This window comes from Pecten maximus, chromosome 9 (assembly GCF_902652985.1).
Source record: "Pecten maximus chromosome 9, xPecMax1.1, whole genome shotgun sequence".
In the NCBI taxonomy this organism is placed as follows: Eukaryota; Metazoa; Mollusca; class Bivalvia; order Pectinida; family Pectinidae; genus Pecten; species Pecten maximus.
The window spans coordinates 32490341-32502934 of NC_047023.1; positions in this window are offsets into that span (position 1 = coordinate 32490341).

Consider the following 12594-nt stretch of genomic DNA (forward strand, 5'->3'; position numbering starts at 1 on the left):
AAATGATTGATTTACGGGGCACGACTTCCGGTAGTCACATCCAAGATGTTGCCTAGCCACTCAATATTATAATCACTTAATCTATTGTATATGCTACAATGAACATTTCTAAACACGAGTGCTTCTTATGTCATAACTTCAAAAAAAACTTTCCTCACTGAATTATATATTTTCGGGATATTACCAAAAATGAGCCGGTAGATGAAATACAGACCAATAAGAATCCCTTGTAACCCATTTCTTATAAGAGTTAAAATTGTGTAAAACTTTAATGTTCGTAGCGAAAGAGTTATATAAGTACGTGTGCAATTCAATATACATGTTCAAAATGCATAGCGCCATCTGCTGTCCGTTATCTTTTACAGTGTGATCTCATTTCTTTTCTTTTTCTGCACTGTTTAAGATACTTAAGTAGAGTTATTAAATGCTGACTAGCATTAGGTCATTGCCGAGTTTTGCACATGTATAATTGTATCAGGAAAAGGACATTGATAATTTGTGATAACTTGCATCCAGTCCTTTTGTGTATTGTTTATGCAATAAAATTGATATAATTACATTTGTCTGGCATTGTCACTATATAGTCTGTTTGAGAGCTCTGGCGTTGATGTACTTTTAAATGCCACCCATCACGCGCTACATTTATCAGCGTATTAATACAACACAAACCGAAACTACAATATCCAGGATGATTAAGTTTAACAACTAATTATTTTGTCTACATTATTTATGAAAAATATGCCATTTGCGCATTACGTTGATAATAAAATGATTAACAAAATTGAGGTTTTTAAAAAAAAAATTAATTTCCATGTTCTATTTTGTTTGCCAAAAAACACGCGACCATGTTCCGGCTGTTCCAACGACTGACAAAAAATCTTCTAACTGTCGATAAGGCGGGAATTATGAATTTTAGATATGAATTATAGCATTTAAAAATCAAAAAAAGTAAAATGAATGTAAATATAAGCGTTGAACTACAGTTCAATGCTTAAATAAATTCAATTTAAAAAAAAAAAAGATTTTAAAGAGGCGAATCAATTTGGGAGCTTATGTTGTTTTTTTTTCTGTTTTTTTTTCTGCTTTTTTTTTTTTTTCGTTTTTTGGGTTTTTTGGGGGTTTTTTCACAACCTTATCTTCATAATGTATCCATTAACACTGCCTCACTTTTGGCCTTTGGGTTCGCTCCTGTGAGGGAGGTTCTGGGTTTTGTCCCCTGGACATTATATACCAGAGTTAACAAAAAACCATAGTTGCTATTCCTGCTTATAGTTCAGCACATAGGGATTGGGACCACCCCGTTGTCAGTATTATGTAGGCGCCTGCTTCGTCAGTGTGCATTAGTTAGGTAACACGACAAAGTCGACACCAGTTCCGCATCATCACAAGGAGGCAAAAAACAATATTACACTTAATTCGCAGGGAGGCCATCCTTAAACGATCATTAATTGCTGTTGATAAGACGTTTAACATATTAAAAACACAAATTTCTAAAATAAATTGTATCTAAATATCAAAGTTCAATGTTTAACATTATGCTCCACACCACTCTGACCTCTGCTGTGTTGGAAATTCAAAGTACGTTTATTACAAAGCTTTCGTGTAGTCACTTATATCGTGCCGATTTAACATAATTACGCTGTTCTGCTTGGAGACATACAGGAATATAATGGAATACGCCAATTCTATAATGTCAGTAAGGCTGCTGCCACTGTAGGCAATCAGTCCCTTTGTAAACGTTGATTAGATGCATCAGCTGTTCTTGGCTGGTGGCGTCTTGTAATTCGAAATTGGCTTAAACCTGAATTCAATCAATATTGCTTTAAAAGCTAAATAATGTTTTATACTAAATTTTGATTCCCAATGAAATATATCAAATTGTTCAGATTTAATTCGTCAGTAGAATTAGTCTGCCTGTCGGAGGTAGAAATGGCCTCTTTGCATGTCTAAAACGGCACGTGATGCAGTGGAGCTGTTTTTAAGCTTCCCGTATGAGAAGGGAGACAACCTCAACATATCGTTCTACTTGATTCAGTACGACTTAAAGGATTATATATATGTAACAGAGCGCATGATCAATTAAATTTAAATCACTGCCTCCGCTAGGGATCGAACCCGGGACCTCTGGCTTACTAGTCCTACGCTCAACCGATCGAGCTAAAGAGAAGATCTCTCTAGCCGAGCGGTATATTGCGGCTAGTATTTACCAGGGTTACATACTCCCCCTCCAGGAAAGAACTCGTCCTCGAGTTTCCAGGGGTAACAGCGATGCTTTCACAAGCAGCGATGAGTATCATTCCCGAGTCCCTACATGGGCGCCAATGTAACAGAGCACATGATCAATTAAATTTAAATCACTGCCTCCGCTAGGGATCGAACCCAGGGACCTCTGGCTTACTAGTCTTACGCTCAACCGATCGAGCTAAAGAGAAGATCTCTCTAGCCGAGCGGTATATTGCGGCTAGTATTTACCTGGGTTACATACTCCCCCTCCAGGAAAGAACTCGTCCTCGAGTTTCCAGGAGTAAACTATATTTACAGGAGAGGGGGAACGTAGTGATACCACCAAACCGACAGGTTGACATTAGCTGCCGTGTTGATAAGGAGATGCCTTATCCTGAGGTGTGTGCAGTGATACACGCCGCACCCAACTCAGTCCTTACAGATGATTTGGATATCTCTCCAGGGGTATTCACATACAAGTACAGGAGAAATGGAGTCGTTAACGTCAGCATTATTATCCAATATCACGACCCGGACAGTCGTTGTGCCACCGCGCGCATTAGTTTGCCAGCTGCAACCTGTTACCGTGTGCAGTTTGTTGACCCCAAAGGACGCGGATAGAGAAGGGAGCCAAACACCAGATGTACTGGAGCAATTTACTTTCTCTCCGATCCTGGATGACGCTTACCTACGCCAATGCAAGGAGGTAATCGGGGAATACCTAGATGTTTCTCTCAAGGAGAATTGGACTTGGGGCACACCAAGGCATTTAAACACCGTATAGAGTTAGACGATGACCGCCCTTTCAAACAGCGCCATCGAAGGATACCACCTGGGATGGTACAGGAGGTTAGGGACCACCTCTAACAGCTTTTAGCTTGCGGGGTTATCAGAAAGTCGTACTCCCCTTGGGCGTCCGGAGTGGTGTTGGCACGCAAGAAGGATGGGAAGCTGCGGATGTGCATTGATTACCGGCAATTGAACAATAGGACTATTAAGGACTCGTACGCCCTACCACGGATTGAGGAAATCCTGGACTCCTTGTCCGGTGCCAGGTACTTCTCCGTGCTCGATATGAAGAGCGGGTACCATCAAGTTGAAGTCGAGGAAGAACACAAAGAGAGAACCGCCTTTACCGTTGGACCCCTAGGGTTATACGAGTACAATAGGTTGCCGTTGGGGTTAGCCAACGCACCCGCAACGTATCAACGGTTAATGGAACAGTGTCTGGGGGAACTTCATATGGTCGACTGCTTCATATATTTAGATGACGTAATAATTTTTGCGAAGACTTTTGAAGAACACATGGAGAAGCTGACCAGAGTGTTGGATAGGCTACGTCTTCACGGGATTAAGCTATCACCGAAGAAATGCAACTTCTTCCAGCAGCGGGTGAAATATCTCGGTTTTATTGTGAGCGAGAAGGGGATAGAGGCTGACCCTGAGAAAATTTCTAAGGTGACATCGTGGAAAACACCAACCTGTCCGGAGGATGTACGCCGCTTTTTAGGGTTCGCAGGGTAATATCGAAAATTCATCAAGGATTTCGCGAAGATCGCCAGACCTCTTACTGACCTTATGCCCGCCCCAAAGAAAGCTAAAAAGGGGGCCGATAAGAAGACTTGGGACTGGGGAGAGAAACAGGAGATTGCTTTTACCCTGCTTAAAGACGCCCTTTCTTCACCACCAGTACTGGCTTATCCTGATTATAGGAAACCTTTTGAGCTTCGTACCGACACAAGTCAACAGGGGCTTGGTGCCGTTTTGTATCAACAACATGAAGATGGACACAAGGTCCTTGCCTACGCCAGCAGGGGTTTGTCTCACTCAGAGAGGAATTATCCAGCCCATAAACTGGAGTTCCTGGCACTGAAGTGGGCGGTAACGGAGAAATTTCGTGATTACTTGTATCAACATAAGTTCACGGTACTTACAGACAACAATCCCTTGACCTACGTACTAACCAGTGCTACATTGGATGCCACCGGACATAGATGGTTGGCAGCCCTGTCGGCGTACGATTTCACCATCAGGTACAGGCCTGGGAAGTCCAACATCGATGCCGATATCCTGTCAAGGCTACCCACAAAGGAGGAATTTTAGCGGTTATCTGTACCGAGGGAGTCCGTGGTAGCTGTATGCCAGATGACGCAGGCACAGCCCCACGCCAACAGTTTGCAGCTGAACGCTACTACTCCGGCGCCTGTCACGCCCGATCTGGATGACATAATTCAACAAGATTTGAAGACTGCCCAGGAAAGGGATCCAGTATTGGGACCATGTCTGGAGGTCATATCCAGTGGCCGTAAGCCCACGAAGGAGACCATGCCTTTTGCAGCTTGGGACCCGCAACTATACCGTCAGTATAGTTAGTTGAAAGTCGAGCAGGGAATCTTGTACAGAGAGGTTAAAAGTGACGAGGGACAGAAGAAACAACTGGTTCTACCACGTGAGTTAGTCAACTTCGTCCTCCACAGCTTGCACAACCAGATGGGACATCTTGGGATTAGCCGTACCACCTCGCTATGCAGAGATAGATTCTACTGGCCGTCCATGAGGGTTGATATCGAGCAATGGGTCGCCAGGTTGTCCAAGATGTCTTCGAAGGAAAACTCCTACCAACGAGCGAGCCCCTATGGTATCCATATCAACTACCCAACCTTTGGAACTAGTCAGTATGGATTTCCTGACATTGGAACCATCAAAAGGGAATTACCAGCACATCTTAGTGATGACAGACCACTTCACCAGGTATGCTGTAGCGGTGCCGACTAAGAATCAAACATCCAAAACCACAGCCGATGCCTTCTTCAATCACTTTATTGTCCATTATGGGATGCTGCAAAGGATACACTCCGATCAGGGTGCTACCTTCCAGAGTAACCTCATGCAGGAATTGTACAAGCTTGCTGGGATCGACCAATCGAGGACCACCCCGTACCACCCTCAAGGGAATGGCCAATGCGAGCGATTTAATAGAACTCTGTTGAGCATGCTCGGTACCCCGGAGAAGGATCAGAAGAAAGACTGGAAGGCGTACGTCGCATCACTAGTGCATGCCTACAATGCCACCAGGAACGACGTCACAGGGTTTTCACCCTTCTACCTGATGTTCGGGAGGGAGCCCCGCCTACCCATAGATCTGTCCTTTAACATCGGGAGGGATATCGGAGAATCAGTCTCCTCCACCAAGTATGTTGAAGATCTGAGGAAGAGGCTCCATTCATCGTACGATATAGCCATATCCAACATCACTCCAGCGCAACAACGTCAGAAGGGTGGTTATGACCGCCGGGTGCGTGGAGCGTGTCTCAGCATTGGAGATCGCGTCTTCGTGAAAATTGTAGCTTTTGAGGGCAAGCACAAGCTAGCCGATAAATGGGAGGAGGAGGTGTATACTGTGCTCGAACAGCCAAATGCGGATATGCCAGTCTATGTGGTGAGGAAGGAGAATGGGGAAGGCAGGAAAAGGACACTTCACCGGAACCTCCTTTTACCCGTGGGATTCCTTGACAGCTCTTCTAAGCCCGACAACGTGACACAACCGAAACCGAAGCCAAGACCGGTACCCAAACCCCGTCTCAGGCGCCAGCTTCCACCGCCACAGAGCCCATCTGTGGATGACCGGACTGAGAGCGAGGCCAGTGATAGCGACGGAGAAGGTGGTTACTGGGTGACGGTACCTCCAATGATACAGGATCAACCCGACACTCCTGAGAGTGTTGATGAAGGGGATGCTGAGGATACCGACCGCGAGTCGACAACGGTCGGAACCAATGTAGGATCTGAAGCCGACGAAATTGGAGTCGAGGCTGAAGAATCTGAAGCCAGTGGAGGGGAGGTGGACGACCATCGGACCGCAGTTCAAGATGACCAGTCAAGGAACCCGATAAAACCCTCATACCTAAATACTAGCCGCAATATACCGCTCGGCTAGAGAGATCTTCTCTTTAGCTCGATCGGTTGAACGTAAGACTAGTAAGCCAGAGGTCCCGGGTTCGATCCCTAGCGGAGGCAGTGATTTAAATTTAATTTATCATGCGCTCTGTTACATGGGCGCCAATGTGAAGGTATGAGGGTTTTATCGGGTTCCTTCCGTCATCCAAATTGCCAAGACCCAACACATTGTCAGAGTTTCAATACTTTATTTGGTATTGTGGAGTTTCTGGGGTAGAATAAATCCCCTGTAATAAGACATGGATAAAACTAATAAAACATTATACAAACGAATGCACCACACATCTTAGCAGCAAGAACTAACAACAACACGTTCTGACCCGGGACGGAAATAAAGATAATTAGACTGGATAATATAAATTAGATATGATACTCCAATAATTTATAGGATATAAGCAATAATCATAAAGCTAAAACTATTCACTCATCCTGCATGTGGTGCTGGGGGACCCAGTATAAAATATATAGTAATTATGTATCATGTACCTGTCAGATGTGGTTCGCTCCACGGCCAGCTGAGAAGTGCCGGGAGAGAGCAGAAAGGAAAGAAAGAAGGAAAGAGCGCGGGAAAACAAAGCGAGTCCCACGAGCTGTCCGTGGTCAGTCATGATTAGTCGAGTACAGTCAACACATGATGGACAAACACAATACACCACGTCACACACGTATACAAAGGTAAAAACGAAGGTACATCAGGTGATCACAAATACACCGAAACGGATCACGGATTGGTTTACGGATCGGATCGCGGATTCACGGAATACGTATATGCTACATACCGGGGGGGTATACACATAACAAGCTTAGATAAAACTGGCAACAATTTAATATCAGAAACAATAAAACGAGGAATATATATATGATACAAAAAATCTACATGGATATCATCGAAACATTATAATACACATGTGTCCGTCAAGAGTCGACATAGTTTAAACATATTTTTATTGAAAAATTCAATAGGAATTGGACACAAGTTATTCAACTTATATATCGTCCTTTTCCATATACAAGTATGAGATGATATATACAATGGCAGCAATTACATATGTATAATGAATGATGATAACATGTATACGTATATATAAAAGAAACACAACATTAATTATTATAGGTGACAAGAAATAATACACTTGACATACCAGTACCCATAATTTATATAGAAAGTAAGCTTTCCATTACATGGCGTTTTGTATACATATTATTAGATATATACTATAATTATATAGCTGAAGATATAAATACACTGTACTATAAGTCATGAAAATTAAACCACTACAGAAAACGTTCAGTATTTTTTATGTATTCTTGGACTATTAAACGTATATTTTCTTTTTCTTTTTCGCTTAGGTCATCAGATCCATTAAGTATCAACTTCAAATCAATGTTAACATTGTGTACTGATAATTTTCTCAAAAGAATTGCACGGTGGTTATTAAATTGATTACACTCGAAAAAGTAATGAAATGCGTTTTCAACAGGAAAGGAACAATTGCAAAATTGATACAGAATTATATTAACTTTATAGAGGTCACCATTTAATGCACTACAACCATGTCGGAGTCTTGTATGTATAACATCAAGTTTTCTGTTTCCTATGGTCAGTCTAGTTACAGGTTTTTTCGGTTTAATGTTTTGTTTAAATTTTGACACAGTTTCTGAAGACCGTATTGAAATGTCTAAAGGATTCCAAAATTTCACAGTACTAGGAAGGAATGATTTTTCAAATAATGTAAGGCGACATCTAGGTGGTATATAATTTTGATTATTTCTTAAGTTATAATTAATATTTTCGTTAACTCTGTTTGGCAAAATGTCATTTAAGTAAGACGGAGTCAAATTATGGTGCATTTTACAAAATAATAACAATTTCTTTTGTTTCCGTCTTTCAGATAGTGGTTCCCACCCAGTTTCTAAGTATAGAGATTGCCGACTTGCTAAAGAAGTTAAACCTGTAACTATTCTTGCCGCTTCTAATTGAATTTTCTCTATTTTTTCCGAATCTGTATTGTTACATCCATCCCATACTTCACTCGCATATTCCAAAAAAGGTCTGATGAATACAATATATAATTTCGATAATGTTTCCTTATTTAAAGTAAATTTCAATTTGCGTAGAACCGATAGATGTCGCGAAGCCGAAATAGTGATATTTGAAATATGTTTCTCCCATTTTCCGTTTTCATTCAATGTTACTCCCAAATGTTTATGGGTGCTACTGGTGGTCAAAACTGTGTTATCAAATTGTAAATTAACATCAATTTGGTCAAGAGAACCATTAAACATTACAACATCTGTTTTTCTTGGATTAAAATTAACTTTCCACAGCCTTGACCACTCTTCAATAACCAATAAATCGTGAGTTATGTGATGTTCTATTTCTATTTGATTATTTGCTGAATATGCGAGGGAGGTATCGTCAGCAAACATTCTCGATAAAGATAGCAAATTATCAGAAATATCGTTAATAAATATCAAAAATAAAAATGGTCCAAGGACAGAGCCTTGTGGAACACCAGCTTTCAGATAACCCATATAAGAATTACTGTCACCTAAAACAACAAATTGATTTCTATCAGTTATGTAATCCTGTATCCATTTATAGATTTTGCCCTTGAAGCCATATGAGTTAAGTTTTTTTAGAAGACCTTGATGCCATACTCTATCAAATGCTTTGGATATATCGAAAAATACCATACATGTTTGTAATTTATTTTCTAATGAGAGACAAATATTATGGTAAATCTCAATCAGTTGAGACACAGTAGAATGACAAGGAAGAAAACCAGACTGATATTTATAAAAAAAAGATTGTTTTCAGTTACAAAATTATGTAAGTGTTTATACACCACTCTTTCGAAAACTTTACTAACAGTACTAAGAAGAGAGATCGGTCTATAGTTAGAGCATAGGAAACGTTCACCCTTTTTAAATAAGGGTATTACCATGGCAGTTTTCCATTGACTAGGAAACTTACACTGACTTAATGATAAATTAAAAAGTAATTGTAAAGGAACACAAACAGTTTCAGCAGTATTTTTTAACATTTCGTGACTAATAGTGTCTTTACCAGTTGCTTTGTTAAGTTTAAGAGTTAAAAGTATATCCTTTACTGCGTTAATAGATAGAGCGATAGTCTCAATAGTATTAGGACATCTCGGTGTAAATTCAGGAGTATTAAGTGGTTCATCAGTAATTTCAGATATTGAACAGAAAAATGAATTAAGCAAATCAGCTTTTTGTTTGTTATCATAAAGTAATTCACCTTTTATACCATCATATAAAGAAGGAATGGATTCTGATTTAACGGGTTTTCCAATGAGACGATGCATAAATTTCCAATAAGATTTTGAATCATGTTCACCGAGATTGTCGATAATACCATTTATATTTTCGAAAAACGATAACTTAGCAACCTTTTTCATGTTATTAACCCGATTTCGTTGATGTTTAAAACTTATCAAATCACCTGAACGATTAGATCGACGGGCTTTTTTTTTATGTAATCTATCCCTTTTTCTGATTTCTTTACGTAATTCTGAATTAAACCATGGCTTGTCATTTTTTCTAATTGTTACTGTTTTCTTCGGTATACAAATATTCGCGAATTCTAGAAAAGTGTTAGTAAAAAGTTCACATGCCTCGTCTATGGGACAATTTTCCAGGCGTTCTTGCCACGGAAAGTCTCTAATAAATTTATTAAACTTTGCATAGTCTGCATCTTTATACATCCATACATCACGCTTATAGGTGTTAGTATTTTTCCGTGGTAGTTTGATAACAACATGTGTAGCCGAATGGTCGCTTATTTCATTTTCTACAGGAATAACAGAAGTTTCAATAACATTTATAGTATCACTTACAAGGATAGGGTCAATGAGTGTGCTAGAACGGGCAGTTACACGAGTAGGTTCTTGTATTACGTTTGATAAATTAAAAGGAAGAATTATTTCATTAAATCTATGATTTCGAACTCTGAGCAAGTCAATATTAATGTCGCCAAATATAATAATATTAGAACTAATACTTAAAGCATTCTCTATAGAAGATTGAAAATTATCCCAAAAGGGAACATGGGATCCTTCAGGACGATAAACAGTACAAATGAGGTAAGAACTGTTAGCAAAATTTAATTCAACCCAAATTACTTCACCACCATCAAATTCCAATTCACGCCTACGTTTGTAATGAATATCATCGGATATGTAAGCCATGACACCACCCCCAAAACAGTTTCGATCAAGTCGGAGTGGTTCAGAATAACTCTCAATCATTAGCTCAGAATTTAAAACCGTTTCGTCCAAATGAGTTTCAGTTAGTAATATGACTGTATATTCATGTGCCAATATTTCAATATCTGGAATTTTATTACGTACACTCCTTGTGTTAAGATGGAAAAATGACCATTCACTATGTTCATGATCGGGTCCGGGATTGGTTTCAATGTCGTTACATAGAAGTAGTATTAACAAAATTGTTAAAGATAAATTATGATTTGCTAAAAGTAACTTATAATGATAAGTAGTATATATCATTCCCTTCCTTAGTATGCTACTTGATTTGAAAAGAATGTTTAACAATATAAAAAGTATTGATACATCTATTGAAAGAACACCAAAATGTATTGAAGTAAAAACGCCATGTGTTTTCGCATAGTGTGTCCCAATCGCCGCTCTGTATAACACTATATCAATAGTCATTTACATATCTGAGTAGAGCAAAACAAAATAGAAAAATAGAGGCTTTGGGACACGCATGTTGAAATAACAAACATTTTGGTACTGGTATGAAACAAACGATCAAGTATAAACAAAAAGCAAATACAAAACATAAGAAAGAAGCAGTTGAACACAATGAGATATCAAACATATTTACAAACATTTGTGTTTACGATTCCTTCGTGAAGGAAGGATAGACAGCAAGAACATTTTTTAAATAACATTTAATAACCGTGTATCATATATTGTTTACACTAATATACTGGAATCACTGTGAAAAATTAGTAAAATAGAAACATTTCATATTTAGTTTAACTATAAGAGTCGACATCTGTCAGAGAAGATGTGATAGAGTGTAAACCTCGTGGGTTGAGGAAGCAGTTATGTTGCTATCTAGAAAAGGAAAATCCACAATGTGGAAATGAAATCATCAAACGGTTGGGTGTAAGGTGTGTGGAAAGGTGGATAAAACATAGTGGTAACTGGTCCAATAAAGAGAGGTCAGTTAGCAGTAAATGTCATCATAAAATAAAATTATTATTATATCTTATCAATCAAAGAGTGTATTTCTACTTGACATCAGCTTTTATTTGACATCAGCAATATTGTCCGGAGACACCAGGAATAAGTTATGGTGTACCGATTCATAATTCGCTGAAACGAGGGATTATTTTTTAGATGGGACCGAAACTATAGTTTTTGTCATGTGTATATATGGCAAGGCAAGTTATCATTTATTCATGGAGCAATGTAGCCCGAGTTTCCTCTGGCCCTGTCACCATGTCTGGTGTATATATCTTATACATGTATAATCATATAGGATATCTTATATACTTTTAGCCCGAGTTTCCTCTGGCCCTGTCACTCACCATGTCTGGTGTAGGAGCCTACACCAGACATGGTGACAGGGCCAGAGGAAAGTCGGGCTAACATGTAAAAAAAAATTGGTTGATTACCGGCATTAGCAAAAAAAAATGCACCTTTGTTGTTGTTGTTGTTGTTTTTTTTTTTTTTTTTTTTTTGCTTTTTGTATTTTGACTTCTTTTGTTGCTGTTCACCAAGAAACCAGTCGTCATATAACCCTATTTGTTGCGAGGGGATTAATTAAATGTTACAAACTTGTTTCATGGATGTAGAATAATAGAACAAGCGCGACAACTCAAGTAAGAAAACGTGGTAACGTGGTCTGGTGTACCAGACATGGTGTCAGGGCCAGAGCTAACTCGGGCTAGTATCTGAGGAGGAACATCCTGATAATATCTAAAAATTATTCATTTTATTGTTGATTTCATACAGTGAAATCACCACATACACTATCACTAAACTTGACATCTTAGAGATCGTTTTAATACATGTATGTTTAAGTTTAATCAGCTTTGAATTTTGTTTTTAAATCATAAACAGCATAACAACATTCGAAGTATTTAAAAACAATAAAACTTCCATCAATAGCATACACTGTTATTTCAACCAGTTTTGTATTTCCAACTGAAAATGAAAAATACCAAACGTATGTGTGTTTTATGGGGTTTTTTGGGGTTTGTTTTTTTTTTTTTTTTGTTTTTTTTTTGTTGTTGTTGTTTTTTTCCCTGTAGCAACAACAGTAATTTCATACCAACCTCCCAGAAAAAAACATAAAGTATAGCCGTAATGGAATTCTACGTTTTCATGCCCGAAATGATCAGAGTATTTCACC